The 19,395-nt window shown below is 40.4% G+C and overlaps 1 protein-coding gene across 2 annotated transcripts in view; it reads right to left on the bottom strand.

Moving 5' to 3' along the window:
- The window catches only part of DIAPH3 (diaphanous related formin 3), a 979,498-nt gene that overhangs the window by 478,637 nt on the left and 481,466 nt on the right, over positions 1–19,395 (bottom strand). The gene's annotated exons all lie outside the window — the stretch shown is intronic.

Raw genomic sequence — 19,395 nt, 5'->3', positions numbered from 1 at the left:
TGGACAGCTTGTGACTGTTAATAAGGAAACTAGCATCTAAACTATGAAGCTGAAGGGATGGGGGATTAATCCTTTAAGTAATGGTCAATTTATTTTATTCATTTCACTGGTCTTGGGTACAATTTTTCTTTATCCTGAAAAACTCCCTTAACCCTTGTCTGGTGGCAAGGGGTAAATGTGACCCAATGAAGAATGGTATAACTAATGACTTGACTTTTTTCATTGTACCAGACCAGAACTTTATGACCAGGTCACACAAAGTGGGTAAATTTCAACAAAACAAAAGAGGGAGAGTCAGCAAAACTTCTACATTTTGTCATAACATTTTGGAATCCAGCATGGTAGTTCATAGCTTTACACTGGTCCCGATATGTAGAATGTTATAATCTGGTCTTCATTTATAGAATCATTTTTTATCAAGAATTATGAGACAATCTCTCTTAGGAAATCTAATTAGAATGAGGGGGAAGTCTTCTCATGGTGGAAATGGCTCTTTCACTGCAGTTTTCTGACGAGTGAAATCTTTTCTCGCCAACCATATTGTCAGTACAGGTAGGGCACCCCAATGACTTAGTGTTGGACTGGTCATAAAGCTACAAAAAAAATAAGAGATAGGAATAATAATATAAGGTGTTGAAACATTTTTGATATCTCACATACTGGTGAGTGTCTAGTCAACTTTTAGAAATGCTGAATATAAATATTATATATATTTCTTTACAAACACATTACCATGTAACCTTGTTGTATGTGGCATTACACACATGCCACTTCCCAATGATAAGAAATTGGATATTTTTTTTTTACAAGAGCCATCCACTTCCATGTTTAACTGTGACGGCAGGTAAAAGGGGAAATACTACAATCTTAGGCAATTTCTTTATAAACGGTAAGTCAATGAATTTAGATGGCTTATAATAGCATCAGCCTGGATATACTCGCTCACAGTTCCTTCTTTGATACAACTAGGACTCCGAAAATGTTCAAATTGATTACACTGTCCCTTTCTTCTACCTCTGCTAACTAGCTCTGCAGCGATCCTTCAGGAAAGGCTGCCTTTCTAATATATTCAATAGTACAATAGAACATCTACTTCAAAATATATGTACATACAATTTATTTAAAAGGCCATTTGACACTGTATGCACATTTTTAATAATTCAGTATCTGTGCTGCAGAATCATACCGTTCTTTATAGGATGTGCTAAAGCTGCAGTCAAATGAGGTAATGTTACAGGAGCTATAAAGGAAAGTACACCTAAGAATTTATGTGCCCAATATCCACACTATGGACTAAGAGCAGGTAGTTAAGTGTTCAAGAAGCATCTTATACTGTTCGGAAGAAAAGGCCCAGCAGTAACACTCATAATGACATACATAACTTACAGATTTCTTCGTCTGAAGGCTGAGACTTTAATTCTTTGAATCGCAAGCAAGAGAAAGCAGAAACAAATGTACATAACAGTTATTCCCAAATTGTGTCTAACACAGGCTGCAACGCTGTCATTTTACATAAAACAAGGTAATAAAGAGCCGCCCACTTCTACATCACAAGTGAGCGGTGTCGATAACATTACCAGCTGTGTGCACGTGTCTGATTCTATCGGAACAGGATAGATGCACGTTACTGGCCAACAGAGGACGCGTCTCAGTAAGTGTGCAAGTCACATAGTCACCAGCACCACGCACAATATGACCGTGAGTAGCGCTGGAATCACAGGATAAGGTCATTAAGGTTTACAAAAAAAAGTGTTTGTCCAGCACCAATACAGATAAAACTCTCAATGTATTCATTTTTTTTTTTTTAAACATCATAAAATACAGGACAACGCGTTTCGGACATCAGTCCTTAGTCGGACATCAGTCCTTGGTACCTGACTATGGACTGATGTCCAAAACGCGTCAGGTGTCCTATATTTTTTAATGTTTAAAGAAAAAAAATAAAAAATAAATTGAGAGTTTTATCTATATTGGTGCTAGACAAACACTTTTGCTGTTTACTTCCCGTGGAAGCCAGCCACGCATCTCCGTGTCCCTGTAATTCATACGGATCAATACAGTGACTGTTCAGACATTCAACAGACTCTGGGTGAGCTGATCATTTTTGTTTTTTCTCATTAAGGTTTGCACCTAAAATATAAAACCTACTAAGACAAGACCAAAACAAAAAAAAAAAAAAATAGAAATAAAGAAATATAAGGATGTGTACTTAACGACATTTTCAGGCAGATTGTGACTGGAATCCGCCTGAAAAGGTGCCGCAGAAAAAAAATGAAAATAATGCACAGCAAAGTAAAAATGACATTGCTGTGCCCATGTTCAGTCATTTGCCCTATATTGTAACCATTTCATGGTTTACAAACTATGAAGCTGTAAAACGCTGCATGTTCCTCTACAAAGTTGCTATCACTATAGTGGAGAGTACAGAGGAAAAAAAAGCATGTGGCAGAGTTGCCGCAAGAAAAGGCAAGGCTGCTTCAGGAAGAAGACTGTCGTCATTTTCTTGCAACTTCTTTGCCTAGAAAAACTTGCCAACTGAAAAAACTCCACATATGTTCACAAACCCTAAAAACTTGTTATTTAAGATGGGTTTCAGACATAATATAAATAGGACAGCTTTCTTACTTTTTACTAAACTACACTACAATGCAAAACTGCAGGAAGGCGCCTATTAGTGTAAAGTGATAAGTGGCATTTTTGTAATGTGCCAGGTGTTAAGTTTTAAAAAATGTAAGGTTTTTGTTTTTTCTTTTATAATTTTGTTAAGTTTTGTGCTTGTCAAAGAACTGAAAATTTCTCTACTAGTTATAGAGGTTTTTGCTTCCGATGTTCAAGGGAATATGTCATCACATTTGACCTATCTAAACTATTAATATTTTCAGACAGGTAATAAAATGCTGAAAAAGTCCTACTTGTCTGCCTCATATCAGATGCCTTGTTGTGGTTAAATCATCTTTTATCACTTTATGTAAATTATGTCTTCCAGGCTATGGGGTGGATGTTGCCTTGAAGAAAACTCTGCCTTCAGAGATTATTTGATATAGAATGGGGTGTTATGATATGTGACGGCCGCTCTCCTGATCTCACTGTAGAGCTGTGTGTGATTATAACCGACACATCTGCAGGTTCCTCTCAGTTTCAGCTTCCATTTCACAGTCATACAGGTTGTAATATTGTTGCGATGTAGCAGAGGCCAGAGGGCTGCAACAAATTTGTTTGCAAAAAAACCTATTTCAAATCTTGTTCTGGGTTAGTTACTTGTCTCACACTGGTAATAAGCTTTTGAGGCGGAATTATCTTCCAGGTAGCATTCGCCCCATAGCCTAGAAGAGCTCATTTATATATAAGAAAAACATGAATTTCTCTAAGCTGAGCAATCTGGGAGAAACCTGAGGGAACATACCTCGAGGACAAGTCACCTTGTACATGGCACAGTTTTAAATATTTTTTTCTGAAACAACATAACATGTCAGAGCAAAATACAGATGTTTTAAAAGGGAACCTGCCACGCTATTCATGTTACCCAAATGACAGAAAGCAAGAACAAGACTGACTGCACAATTGGAGCCATGTATTTTTGCCTCTGAAAGGCTATAGTGTTTCAGAGAAAAATACAGATGAAAGGTCTGATGAGAGATCTGTCAATCACCTGGGAGTAGCCGGCTGGGGCAGTGCTGGACTAGTCTGGTCAGTCTTTTTGGTCCCTGGCTGGATTTGTAACTATATCGTTGCTGAAACACCGGAGTGTTTCATAGAATAATATACCTGATGGCAATCATGTAGACAGGGCCTGATTCTTGCTGCTGCCCATGGTTTGGGTAGCATGAAGGTTCACTTTAATGATGAGCTATGTTCAGATTCATGTGGTCTGTGATTATAGAAGCATGACCCATGGGACAGGTTCCCTTGAAATGAAGGGATAAAGCAATATTTTGCTTAATAAGGAAAAAAATCTTAAAATGGATTGGCTACAAGTGATTACAAAAGTCTGATTAGACAGAGTCCATCAACAGACAGACATGATGCCCTGTAGCTACTGGCAAGGGGGGATGTGAGCAGAATATCGCACGGCAAATGCAAATCAGGGTACTTTTCAAATGAAAAATAATCAATTATCACAAGTACAATTTTTCAGATATTAATCAGAGTAAAATCTAATAGCGTTAAATCAATCTCTCATTTCATACAGGAAAGCATTGATGAAATGAAATGTGAGCGCGGCATGCTTGCCATGCATTTAACCTTCATACTATAAAAAACCACACAAAACTCACTTCCCTGTCATTTAACTTTAAAGTCTGACAGGCATATTGATAATTGGTTTAGACAACAACTAGGAGGCACATTATGTTGTTATGCGCTAACGCAGAGATCGGAGGGCATGTCAAATGGTAATCCGACTCGTGATCAACACAGCAACACCTTTTAAAATAGATTAGTATGGTGAAAGCTTTTACTCCGGCAGTAAACTCCTGCATTATGCAGTGTTCATCTGGAAAGGTTTAGAATTTATAAAGAGCAGATGTGAAACAATCAGGCTTCATCTCGCTTTAAATGTAATATACGTGAGCCTCTGTCACATTAAATAAACTGCCGGAAAGCAGAGTTTTGCTATTCAATATCATCCAATTCAAAAGCTACCTAGAGATTCAGACATGTACGCACACTGCGAGTTGCAATCCATCTTGGTAAGGCTGCCTATCAGCTGTTACATTACTGCGCTTCCTTCAAAGAAATTAAATGTCATGGTTAAATGGGACACCAATATGTGAATACTAAATGTCAGTCTGAATACTCCAGCATATTTCAAAGGTGAATAAATGCACATTATGCACAGTATGTTGGGAAAACAAAATAAGCTTAAACAGCTTTTTATGATGTGGACGCCAAAAGGTTTCCCGCAGATGATGTCCACTTTGCATAAAACTCTTTCATGTTATGCTATGATGGAAAATTAATGGCAAGATTGAAATTGCCTTTTCAGAACCTTTATTTTACAGGTATTAACTTCTTCTAGATGGTCTTCTGGCTAAACAGCACGCAATTACCAATATTTTCTGCTTTCAGCTAACAATGAGGAAAATGCATTAGCAATTATCAGCTGCCTAGGTGAACACTACCTGCTGCCTGGGATATATTACCACTCATTAATATAACAAGTATATTCGGTGTAAGGAGTGCAGACAAGACGCAGACGAAATTCACTGATACTCCTCTAACTGCAAGACTAACAAAAAACGCTTTCACTCTTAAGCTTTTCTTTTCATAAGGAGATCGAAGATTTATAAAAGTTCCTTATTCATAACCAGCTCTTACTTTTTACATGGGTTATAAACATAGAAGAATGGCAGCAGAAAACAATCACGTGCCTATCATGTCTGCCCTTATAGTATAATATTTCGTTTATGATTTTTAAATTTCAGGGTAGATATATATTCACCCCAAGAATATTTGCATTTACTTAGTGTGTTTTCTAACTTCTGCTATAAATTGATTCCAAGCTTGTACTAACCTTTAAAGAAAAAAAAAAACATTTTCTAAAGGTGCCTTCTGATCTCTGCCCTCCCCTTAACTATTTTCACATTCTGCTCCATTGCTTTCATTTAGTTTCTTATTAAGGGAAATCAGATTTCACAGTAAAAGCTGCATGCATTTTGAATAGCTCTTAGGCCTGAGGAGCCAGGTATACTTACTTTGAAAATTAAAGAACTGCAGGCAAAATTTGCTTTTCTGATATTAAAGTGAGTATTTTCTAAATGCACATTTAATTTCAGCATTATAAAGATAATCTGACAAGGGCTTTTACAGTAACACTTTACCGGTCTAAAAGATCTATTTAATAATTTATGTAGATGGCATTATAAAATGTTGTGATACACATGCTTTGAAAAATAAGAAAAACGTCAGGTGTCTTATTTAAAATGCATATAATTTGGGCTAAAATTTGATTTTTACTTGCAGTCCGGTTTTATTTAAAGTGTTGCACTATTTGCCTTCTATAGCCTTTGTGTTGTGCTGGCTGCAGAATGAAGCAACTAAGAATTTGTCAGTGAATTCGTTCTGACCATGTAACTCCTCCTTTACGAGCTCCTCTCAGCTGATTTATGATCACATCAAAGTTTCTGAATTGTTTTAAGGTCCAGTCACACTAAACAACTTACCAGCGATCCCAACAACGATAGGGATCGCTGGTAAGTTGCTAGGAGGTTGCTGGTGAGATGTCACACTGCGACGCTCCAGCGATCCCACCAGCAACCTGACCTGGCAGGGATCGCTGGAGCGTGGCTACACGAGTTGCTGGTGAGCTCACCAGCAACCAGTGACCAGCCCCCAGCGCCGCGTGGAAGATGCTGCGCTTGGTAACTAAGGTAAATATCGGGTAACCAACTCGATATTTACCTTGGTTACCAGCGCACGCAACTACACGTGCAGAAAGCAGGGAGCAGCGCACACTGAGCGCTGGCTCCCTGCTCTCCTAGTTACAGCACACATCGGGTTAATTACCCGATGTGTGCTGCAGCTACATGTCCAGAGAGCAGGGAGCAGCGCACAATGCTTAGCGCTGGCTCCCTGTTCTCCTAGCTACAGCACACATCGGGTTAATTAACCCGATGTGTCCTGCAGCTACATGTGCACAGAGCAGGAGCCGGCACTGACAGGGAGAGCGGCGGAGACTGGTAACAAAGGTAAATATCAGGTAACCAAGGACAGGGCTTCTTGGTTACCCGATGTTTACTGTGGTTACCAGCCTCCGCAGAAGCCGGCTCCTGCTGCCTGCACATTTAGTTGTTGCTCTGTGGCTGTCACACACAGCGATCTGTGCTTCACAGCGGGACAGCAACAACTAAAAAATGGCCCAGGACATTCAGCAACAACCAACGACCTCACAGCAGGGGCCAGGTTGTTGCTGGATGTCACACACAACAACATCGCTAGCAACGTCACAAAAGTTGTTCGTTAGCAGCGATGTTGCTAGCGATGTTGCTTAGTGTGACGGGGCCTTTAGTTTGCAGTCATATCAGCAGAAAAGATAAGAGTTACAAACTCCCTTCAGAATCAGCTTACTTACTGGTTCCTAATTAATCTCATTCGGCAGTTAACATTTGACATGGAATTAGCCTTAACAGACAAATGGTGCAAAACTATTTCGAAACCGGTTGACAAAAATTGTTAGCCCAAAATACATGACTTTAAGAACAACAATGCCCCCTGGAGGTGCTTAAAGCCCTTGATCTACTTCCCCTTCAATGTATTCTGATCATTAATGTTTTTAAAGGTTACGAGGTGTTGAGAGAAGCGGATTTCCACTGGCAGCAGGGGTGGAAGTAGAATGGGTGCAGGCGCTTTGCAGTCGCACCCGGCCCCTGGAGACTCAATGATCGGGTCACTTTCCAGATCAACTTTAAATCTCACTTAAAGCCTGTAACTTCCTAAATTCTTCTTTCTTGATTTGAATTAGAATACATTCCAAATGTGCATGGTGAAAAAAATGGGGACAACGCTGTTTCAAACGCTTTCTTTATCAAAGCATGAAAGGAAAATTTCCCAGAAGACCTTTGTTCTTGGAATTATGGCGAATGGCAAGTAATATCAGAACTTTATTTTGTAAGTGTAATATAGGTGGTGGAATCTTTGAATAGATCCATGATTGTACATAACCATAATCACAAACATTCCACCTTTGCCTGACATCTTGTCAATAACATCAGACGTTTGCCTCAATTCAGGTAAAGCATTTTTCATGGAATGGGTTAAAGTGGTGTTCTATGACGCTCCACTACCCCAACTGTATTGTCTTTTTAAATCCTTTTCAACCAATTCCTAAAAACAATCTATACAGTCCACCTGCGATTGAAGAGGGTGAAAAAAATGGATTTATAGTTTTAAAATGTGTAGATTCATGAATGTCCTTGGGTTCACGTTCAGTATCAAGATCTTCCAAAATCTGTTAATAAAAAAAAATCCACAATCCGGTATGTATTCTGTGAATACGGTGTAAATTCAGTAGCATCATTATCAGCTTCAGACTAAAAAAGATTTTTTGATAGTCTAATTTTGTATAAAGCGATTAATGTCCACAATAGTGAAAAAAAGGTCAAAAACGTTTCTCAGGACTGGTCAGGAGCAGGGCCTGGAAGGAGACTGACGCCTCTCCACCATCAGAAGTATCACTGAGGTTAGGGACCATGGCTGTGGTGTCTAAGCCAAAACCTCCGACTCCTCAATTTCCCAGAGTCCGACTCTGACTCCACGACTCCCTCAAATGTAACTAATGTTTGTGACAAAATTCCTTTAGTACAATGGTAACCTCAGGCTTTTAATCATTATTATGATGCAATAATCAAGCTGTTTAGAGAGAATGTAAATACTATTATTGGACTACAAGCTTAGCAGACAAAAAACTTAAAAAAAAAATTGTAAATATGCAATACACTAAGCAGTAAGTGGGGAAAAAACAGTTTTCAACAAAAATGTATTGAACAACATTTGTGCAGTCTATGGATTTGTTCAGAGAAATAGTATCACCTCCATCAGATCCTCCTTCATAGCTAACTTCAAATCTGACCTAATTATTTTAAGGCTAAAGTAACAACCTCTCAACACTAACTTTGGTTGGTGGCAAAGCGGTATTCACACGGGCAACATTTCTAACAATCTCAGAGGATCAAGGAATTGCCTTATGCACAGTCAGTTTTGATGAACGGTTGAGCAAGTGAAAAATTTTGCTGAAATCTGGTCAATCTGTTTGCTATGGAAGTGGCATATTTTGCCTGCGACAACGTTTTGCTTGCTCCATATCGACCAAATATGTTTCAAAATTAAACTCATCTGATCAGGCTGAAGATACGGCAGCAGTAGCACTGGCAGGGTCTAAGTCCTCTTGTTCTTGGCCGTTCTGTAGCCCACTCATCCTGTTACCTTTGTCAGTGCTTTTCCTTTAGTAACCGGTTGATCATCCAGCTATATACGATGACTTGGGTCCACATACACAGCTGCCAGAAGAATTTTATTTTCTAATAGCCGTGCTTCTCTCCATTTTATTGAAGCAGCAATGCCATCTGCAATTAAACCTCCTCTTTGGGACAGCTAAAAAAGCTAATTCTTAAACTTCTTTATGAAAATGTTGCTTGTAATTATTTAGTCACTGTAAATGGGTGATGAAGCAATTCCTTCAATTCAACCACATGGGTCCAGTATTTAGTGTTACCTGAGGGTTGGCCATGTCTATAAGAAAGTTTTTAAGGTCAAGCAATCGCTCAATCATTAAATAAATGCTTAAATAGAAGCTATAAAACTGACCTTCATTTGAGCTTGTTGAAAATTTGGAGCATTACATTTGTTGGTTCCATTAAACTCTCAAAATGGCCAGAAAAAGAGAACTTTCATTTGAAACACGACAGTTTGTTCTTATTCTTAGAAATGAAGGATATTCCATGCAAGAAATTGCCAAGAAACTGAAGATTTCCTACAACGGTGTGTACTACTCCCTTCAGAGGAGAGCACAAACAGGCTCTAACCAGAGTAGAAAGAGAACTGGGAGGCCTAGCTGCACAACTGAGCAACAAGACAAGTACATTAGAGTCTCTAGTTTGAGAAATCGACTCCTTTCAGGTCCTCAAATGGCAGCTTCATTAAATAGTACCCACAAAATGCCAGTGTCAACGTCTACAGTGAAGAGGCGACTCTGGTATGCTGGCCTTCAGGGCAGAGTGGCAAAGAAAAAGTCATATCTGAGACTGGCTAATAAAAAGAAAAGATTAATATGGGCAAAAGAACACAGACATTGGACAGAGGAAGATTGGAAAAAAGTGTTATGGATAGACAAATCGAAGTTTGAGGTGTTTGGATCACACAGAAGAACATTTTTGAGACGCAGAACAACTGAAAAGATGCTGGAAGAGTGCCTGACACCAACTGTCAAGCATGGTGGAGGCAATGTGATGGTCTGGGCTTGCTTTGGTGCTGGTTAAGTGGGAGATTTGTACAAGGTAAAAGGGATTTTGAATAAATAAGGCTATCACTCCATTTTGCAACGCCATGCCATACCCTGAAGACAGAGCTTGACTGGAGCCAATTTCATCCTACAACAGGATAACAACCAAAAGCACACCTCCAAATTATGCATGAACTATTTAGGGAAGAAGCAGGCAGCTGATATTCTATCTATAATGGCGTGGCCAGTCACCAGATCTCAACCCTATTGAGCTGTTGTGGGAGCTGCTTGATCGTATGGTACGCAATAAGTGCCTATCAAGCCAATCCAACTTGTGGGAGGGGCTTCTGGAAGCATGGAGTAAAATATCTCCAGATTACCTCATCAAATTCACAGCTAGAATGCCAAAGGTCTGCAAAGCTGTAATCGCTGCAAAGGGAGCATTCTTTGACGAAAGCAAAGTTTGAAAGAGAAAATTATTATTTCAAGTAAAAATCATTATTTCTAACCTAGTCAATGTCTGGACTATATTTTCTATTCATTATGCAACTCATTTGATAAATAAAAGTATGATTTTTCATGGAAAAGACAAAATTGTCTGGGTGACTCCAAACTTTTGAACTGTAATTTATAGACTGGCCAGGATTGAAATTGCTACTAAACTAATACATAAGACTGGTGAGCAGAGGGAAACTCCGCTGGGAAGCCCAAACAAGTTAGCTCCAAAATGTGAACAGCTTACCTGGCCCAAGGTCCAACACGGGAGCACCCTTGTAATGTGAAGGGCAAAGCCGCTGAATCCACAGTGAGGCGTCTCATTCAGGGTGAGGAATCCCAGCGTATAGCTGGTGCGTATGCTAAAATATGGCACCGCCGGAAGAGGCGGAGCAAAGCTCTGAGCAGATAGGAGTCTATCCAGGAACGCTCAACAGCACCAAGTGGCAGCTCTGATTGGACACAATTGTCAAGATATCAAAATATGGAAACACGCCTCCTCAGCCAGGGAAAGCGATCGCAGCTATTAACCTGACAGGGAAGATAGGATCAACTGAAAACAGCTGTGACGCCAACTGCTGCACAACTCTCTCACCCTGCCACTGGAGCTCCGCACTCTAGATGGCAAACGTCATCTCGCAACCACCACTACCACCAAACAAAAGTTGCTAAAGTTAAAAAAAGAAGGGGGGAGGCAAGACAGGGTAACACAACCTGAAGAGAGGCCGTCTTCTGCTCTGTGCATGGGCACACTTAGTGGGGCAAGTGGGCAGAAGCCAGCTGGAGTATCTGCCATGTAACTGACCTCTGCATCAGGTACCTTGGTCTGGCCAAACAGACATTAGAGGATACAAACTCTACTCTCCATTGATGCATGGCTGAAAAAGAGTGTATATGTTAATGTGGCGCCCCTGAGGCTTCAGTCGCCACAGAGGTATTGCACCTCAGCCAGAGGTGTGGTGTTCCATCCTAGGTACGGAAGAGGTCATGCACTGGTATGCACAAAGAACACACACCACCTAAATTAGCAGCTCTCCATCGGGTCAGGGTTAAGGCTTGGTGCCATTAATGCTATGTATAGCCACCACTGGTGATGGCATCTCCCTTCCACTAATCCGACAAGGCCTGGGGGTGGAGTCTAGTTAGTGAAGGGACACTGTAGTATCATAGTGGTGGAAAGGAGCGGTGGATGAGTGAAGACCTGTGGTCTAGAGCTGGTGCAGCTCGACCCAGGCACAAGACAGAAAGGGTCCAAGACACCACGGGAAGTGCGCCATACACCAGTGGCCTCATTCCACATACAACTTATTGTAGTGGAGGGACTTGACCGCCGAACGGGGACTGGACTAGAAGAGAAGAACCAACATGCTCCGCTAGTAAAACCAGAGGCTAAGGACACATCTAGTACTGTAGCCAAACCCACACACGAATCCGCTGAAAGGAAGACCACATAGGGCCATGGGAAAGAGCTTCAAGCCACCCAACAGGGCCAGCAGACAGTGGTTCAGGGCACGATGTGTATAGGCGCGGGACAGGCGGGAGAGAAGTCAGCACAGGAAGACGACCAGGGAAAGAACACTAGAAGGGTGCACCGGTCTTGACGTCCGAACTACCCAAGATCTAATGGAGCCCATCATAGAGGAATGCAGCAATCCGAAGGCGGTAACTGACTAATCGTGTTACCTTGGAACTTGCTCCAGTAAATAAAAACCTTGAGACTGCATCCTTTTGTCTCTCCGTTATTCGCCTGCGCCTCCGGTCCTGCATCCCTGCCATCACCTACTACTCCCATACGCCCTAGGGCCCAGCTCTAACTGTGGAGAGCCATATCAAACAAGCTGCGTCACCATCTGCCCCAGAGGTTCAAATCCGACAGAGTCGGCTATCTCTGGCCGAGCAACACAGGTGGCGTCACAAACTATCATAACCACTATTCTCCCCCTTTTAGCGGACACCGCCGGGGTCACAGTATTGGGGCCTTGCCTCTGCAACATCCCAACCCAAGACAGAACCGCGGCCTGGTAATGAATGCCCCACGGCCCGATGCAGGCATGTCATTAACATCTAACCTAGTATCAACAGCAATTAAGAAAAAGACCTTTTCTCCAACTGAAACGAGACAAAACTGAGGAGGCTTGTGTCTAGCAGGTAAAGTATAGTCTACTGAGGAGGAGTACATTTTTAATTCTATGTAATACTAGTGGCAGAATACTATCCCATGGTTCTGTGTCCCCATATGAAGTGATTGAGAAACTCTTTTTATGACCAGGTCCCTTTAAATTGAAAGTTGATAATGAACTAGGAGCAGAAAAAGAAACTTCAAGAACAAACATTTCTTTGAAATAACATGTTTACTTCATATTGAAAAACACTCATATGTCAACGAATATAGAAGTTCCTTCTTATGAAAAGCATTACTGTGTACCATGTTGTGGGTGAAGTCCAGTATAATAAAATGTGAGCAAAGAAAACATTTCAGATGCGAATATTACTGGTCTGTGTAGAATTTCAATCTCTGGGGTAACCGACAACAAAGTTAATATTTTAGTAATTTGGAAATATAAATCATGTATGAATTTTTGTGTGACTATAAAAGCAACAGGTAAAGATGTACTTCTATTCTAAATTGTATATAATGTATAATGAACTAAGGTTTTCTATAATAAAGAAATGTTAATGGGAAGTATAGTGCAAAATGCAGCTGTATTGTTTCCATGAACTCCGCTGTGGAAGCCTCATGCATTAGTGTGCACAGAGCTGGCAACCATCTAATGATGCTCTCCATGCAGATCATGTCTGTGCAAGCAACACTTGTTGACCAGGTCACTGCCATGTTCTTATAAAAGGTGTCTCACCAATATAATCACCTTACTGTTTAAAGCTGATCTGGAGCGCAAAGAAAATAGAGCGAGGAACTGACCAGAAACATCCCTATAGGAGTTGTTACAGAAAAGTAATACTGCAAGTCAGACATTCATCGCTTAGCTTTGGATAATAGACAAAAGACCTACATGTGGGCTCACTCTATGATTTCTGTTTAAGAGGCCCGACACACTATAGATAGCCGTCGGCTAAATAACGGTCCGGTCAATACTTCATTTGGCAGACCTCTCCCAGCTGAACTATGCACAGGAGGACTTGCTTTGCAAAGTGTCTTTGTGTTCTTTATGAAAAAGGCATTGCAAGACTGGCGGCATCTAAGCTCACAAAGTGCAAAAGGTTCTGCAGTCCGAAATGAGACATATCGGATTCTATTCTCCCTAGACAATCTGTCGTGGGAGAGGTTGGAGGCCACCATACACACTACACTGTTGGCCGAGCTCACCAATATTTATTGTGATCGGCTGGCTTTAGGCTTATATCCATGGAGGTCTGAAATACTATACAGTAAATTATAACATATTGATTACTTTATGTCTGACTTCAATGGCTTCAAGCAATCCCGAAAACCACAACTATAAAGGGTTCTGGCTGAGTGGAGCAGCAGTTGATTAATCCAAAACTGCTCCATGCACTCTAAAGAGGAGGGCAGAATTGGCCTCCACTCCATTTAACTGGGGCTCTTCAGCGTCCACATTGTCAGAATCGCTGGGTGCCATGGCAATTAGACCTCCAGCGTTCGGAAAATTATTCCCCATGTTACGGGCTTTGAATAGCTTTCAATGCTTCAACGTCAAACTGTTATTGGCACAACACCCTAAAATATTACCAGAAGAATTGTCTAAACTCAAGAATTTCCACTTAGCATGAAGCAATCATGTAATTGGCAAGGTTTGTTCACATATTTTCATACATTTAGTTATGCTGATGCAAACATAAAATAGTTACTTTCAAAATAGAATCAATGAAAACCTGTAAAGAAAATCAAGGTTTATGAGAAAAAGCAATTTAATAAAATTAAACTACAACAAGTATATAACAAAGAAAATTGATCCTCAATGGCAACATAAAACACTAAAAATATTAGTAGTACAAAAGAAAAGCAATATACGGCATGAAATATTAAGCTCAGAGAGGTTGAAAAGTGCACTAACCTTCTATAGCTGTGATGGAGGCAAACAGAAGCAAGCAGCCAAGTGCAGCACAATAAACAATAAAAAAGAAAGTTAGTCATCCAGCAGAACAAAAGCATGCACAGCATTTCTACAATGTCAGCGTGTCAATTAGAACTAAAAAAATAGTTCCTTTAACTAGAAATGTATAGAACCGAGCATGTGGCAGAGAACAATAAGCATTCAGCACAGAGGACTAGACTCCCAGCAATGCCCTGTACAGACGTATTAATTATACACATACTGGACAAGATACTGTATCACTCATGACAAGGTATGCATCTTAATTAGGGATGATCGAATACCTCAAATATTTGGCCTAGCGAATATCTGACGAATAGGTCGCCGCAATGCGAATATTCGATGTGCAATCTAAGTCTATGGGAAGCCCGAATAGTTCCGAATAGCTGTTATTCGGGTTTCTCATAGACTTACATTGCACATCGAATATTCGCGAATAGTCGAACAGCGGCGACCTATTCGGCAAATATTCGCGAAGCTGAATATTTGAGGTATTCGATCATCCCTAATCTTAATACAACAGAGTGTAATTAGGAGAAAAGTGAAAATGAAAGATTAATGGTACACATTAGAAAGATTAATGTTACATATGAAAAAAAAGAGACCAGCATGGAAATAAATGAAAGCACAGCCAAAGGGCTTGAGGTAAAAAAAAAAAAAAAAAAAGGTTTTCAGTAGCCGAAAAAGAGTATTGTACCCTAAAGAAACCCACCAAGGTCTATTGCGGATCAAACAAAAAAAATACTGCAGCCACAGCTCCATACATCTATTAGTATACAATGACGATAAAGGGTCCATGGCCATGTGGTTCATTAGCTACGCCCACCGTAGTACCCACCAGGAAGCCGAAAGGGGAAAGGTACACCCCATCCCCAATGGAGGTGCTTAACTAGGGCTTTGCCTCTCATTCCATAGTATGAAGAACTCTGCCCTCTTTTTCTAATTGCAAAGTATACTTCAAATGTTTTGTTACAATGAAAATGCCTATTCACGACTACGGTTTGAGATTAAAGGGGACTTGCCACCAGTTAAAGGTGACCAGTTTTTTGTCTTATTTTATTTCTGCTGCTCTCCCGAGAGTTATGCTTTAAGTTTTTGTTTCGTTTTTAACCCACCATGCGGTTCCAGAGACATGGGCTATTTTATGGAGTGCTAATTTTTATGGTCAATCCAAGGGAGTGATACTCTCAGGACTCTCTGAGGCCGCATCACTAAGCCGCTTGCAGAATTATCCTGTGGGCAATGCCCCCTTGGTAAAGACCATAGAAATTGGAAGTCAATAAAAAGGCCCATATCTCTGGAACCGTATGGCGCATTCCAATAAAACAGAGGATGAATACTCAGAAGAGCAGCAGGAATGAACTAAGACACGGGATACTTCTGACCTGGTAATATGTGGTCTTTAAAGTTAAAGGCTGTGGATACAAAATCTTGTTTTCAGAATATACAAAACCTACACATGCAATAAACATTCAGCCCCCATTACAAATAAGATTTATTAGCAAAATTTACTGCAGATATACCAAAGAAAAAAGATCCATTCAACCTAAACACAGCTAATATCACAAGTCATTTCTCTAGATTCAACACAAAACCACTTTAATGACTATTGCAGTCATTTGCAAAATTATTCCACCCCTTCATGACCAGGGTCTTTAGTACTTATTAGAGCTCCTTTGGCTGTTATGGTCTGCTGAAAACGTGATGCCAGATATCAGATTCTGACAATATTCCTGAAAAACCTTAGCCAATTCCTTATGTGAAAAGCCCTCAGGTTCATTAATACTCCTGAATTGTCCCAAGAGTGGTGCAAAAAGTTAGGAGAAGCAATCACTATCTTCAAACACAAGAAAAGGAAGACTGCTTGGTATGATCAGCGGTGAGAAATGAAACGCAGCATTTAACAAAGCTGAATCCATAGTATATAGCGGTTCAGCTTAACGTCCAATGAGTGCAAAGAAGAGATGGTATATAAAGCGATGAAGAGGTGAGCGGCACTCACCATATGTAAGAAAAGTACATGTCTATTTATTGAAGTCTATTAAAATGTACAGGCAGTAATGTAGGCTCCCATACTGTCAGCATGTTGTAACTGCATGTAGTAATGGACATCAATAAATATATACACTTTCTATACATCTAGTGAGTGCCGCTCACCTATTCATAGAAGTGATCACAGTCTTTTCCAAAGAATGAAAAAGATACAAAAAGAAAGGATGTTCTTAGAGATACATTCATAGGTTTGGCAGCATGAATAATTCTAAGACTACAGTAGTTCTTAAAAGTGATCTTGTATCTTGTGCTATGTTGAGCCATTTACACCCGTTCCTGAACAGGTTTTTTTTTATTTTTTTTATATATAAATTCATGTGGTTTAAAGAGCTAACATTTTTTCTCATTTCGATATTCGAGTGTAATAATTCTTATGTCTTTTTCATGATACTTTTTTGCATATACCGGACGATACGAGTGGAAAAAATAAGGCTGCTTTCACACTTCCGTCGTTTTCCATCAGTCACACGATCCGTTTTGTGACTGATGTGACAGATGCGTTGGAGATTGTGGTACAACTGATGGAACAGATCCGTTAAAAAAAACGGATCCGTTGTAGCAGTTTTTACCTAGCAAAGAGAATCCAGTAGAGGCCGCGGGTAACCTGAGTAACGTCACTGCTGACAGTGCGACTCACTTCCGTTGCTCCGTGGAGCTCACAGCCAGCGGTCATGCTCTACGGCTGCTCCTCTCAGCTTTCAATGTAGCAGAGCTGAAAGCGTCGTGGGACCTCGTGTGGATTACGTCGGACCTGGAGGGGTGTTGGGGATTTTAATAAAGTGGTGAAAGAGGGTGTTTGTCTTTTATTTCAAATAAAGGATTTTTTGGTGTTTGTGTTAACTTTCACTGCAATTTAGTAATGGGAGGTGTCTCAGATGCCTGCCATCACTAAGCTAGGACTTAGTGGCAGCTATGGGCTGCCATTAACTCCTTATTACCCCAATTTCCACCGCATCAGGGCAAATCGGGTTGAGCCGGGTAAAGTCCCACAACTGTCGCATCTAATGGATGTGGCATTTCCAGGCGGCTGTTGGCTAATATTTTTAGGCTGTGGGGCTCCCCATCCTGAGAATACCAGACCTCAGCCGAGTGGCTTTGCATTGGCTGGTATCACAATTGAGGGGGACTGCACTCCGTTTTTTTTTTAATTATTTATTTTACTGCAAGATATAGACCCGCCCACTGGTGACTGTGATTGGTTGCAGTGAGACAGCCGTCACTCAGTGTGGGGGCTCGTCTGACTGCAACCAATCATAAGCGCCGGTGGGCGGGGAAGCAGTGAATACGAGATGGAATAATGAGCGGCCGGCATTTTCAAAAGCAGGAGAAAGAGAGAAAGACAGAAAGAGAGAAAGAGAGAAAGAGAAAAAGAGAGAAAGAGAGAGAGAGAAAGAGAGAAAGAGAGAAAGAGAGAAAGAGAGAGAGAGGGAGTTTCTAACCAGAAGAAGAATTTACACATCTGAGCATGCTCTGTTGCTAAAAGACGGAACAGTCACCGGAATCCGTCATTTGACGGATTGGACGGATTCAGACGCCCATAGGCTTCCATTATAACCAACGACGGACGCTGACGGAATCCTGTGCATTGCGTTTTTTCGATGGTACAAAAAACGTTACATTCTGCGTTGGTTCCGCCCGGCGATCAGTCATTCCATGACTGATCAGTCGCATAGCGGATGCAATGCAGGGCCATCAGTCGCAATCCGTCGTTAATACAAGTGTATGCGAAAAAACTGAATCCTGCAAATTATTTTGCAGGATTCAGTTGTTTTTCTAAGCTTGGATTGTGACTGAAGGAAAAAGACGGAAGTGTGAAAGCAGCCGAAGCAAAATAAGATTGTATTTATTCTCATTGGTTTTTTTTTGCTTTTTTTTTTTTTTTTTAAGACAACATAGGGCTATTAAAATACATTAAAAAATTGTTCACCATTTTGTAAAAAAATATTTTTATATATTGGATATGAGTTTGGTTTTTTTTTGGGGGGGGAGGGGGGCTAGCAACAGTAATTTGGTTTGACTTTTTTTTTTTCATTATATTTAATTTTTATTTTTTATTTATTTTACACACTGTGCCCCCGTTAAGGATCTGTAGCAGAGCTGTCTGGATTTTCATTCACTCAGCAGATCCTTCTCCCTCACTCAGCAAGACACAGACAAAATAAAACTAGCCCCCATAAGGTACAGATGTTTCTGACAGCCAGATCTTGGCACATTTTAAATATATGGGCAGTCGGGAAGTTACCGGGAAAAAAACTTTCTTACTACATATCATATGTATTGCCAACACTACCCAAGATTATGCATTATGTACCTGTAAATGTTCATTTTGGTGCAAGATTCAATTTCATACAATGGGGTAGATTGACCAAAAGTATCTAGCTTTTCCGTTTTCTTTTAGGCACTTTCATAAATGAGGCCACAGTAAGCACTGAATGCACTTCTTTAAGGGCTAAAATGAAATGGGTCATATGATAACAGCTTGCAAAACAGAAATATGCTAGTATACTCGACACCGCTGTCTGAGTTGAGCTAGAATTGATTTATTGTGCCGGGAAATGTAAACTATCTACCGGATATGGTCCCACAACACTGATTATTACTGTGTTCCTGCGTTACATAGTAAAAATGCATGCAGATAAAGTTAACAGATCAACCCAAGAAGACAAAAGACATCATCATAGCCCTCCAATGTTAATTAGAGCGCCATATACCGATACAATATTCTCAAATATTCCATTAGCAGAAATACAATTACCCACAGGCTCATTTATATAACAAAAATAGAGAGCCCTCACTTGTAATTATATCAGGGATTTCTTCCTCCTCTCATTGAATTAGATT

The sequence above is a fragment of the Anomaloglossus baeobatrachus genome, chromosome 2 (genome assembly GCF_048569485.1).
Source record: "Anomaloglossus baeobatrachus isolate aAnoBae1 chromosome 2, aAnoBae1.hap1, whole genome shotgun sequence".
In the NCBI taxonomy this organism is placed as follows: Eukaryota; Metazoa; Chordata; class Amphibia; order Anura; family Aromobatidae; genus Anomaloglossus; species Anomaloglossus baeobatrachus.
This window is presented reverse-complemented; position numbering and strand designations above follow the sequence as displayed.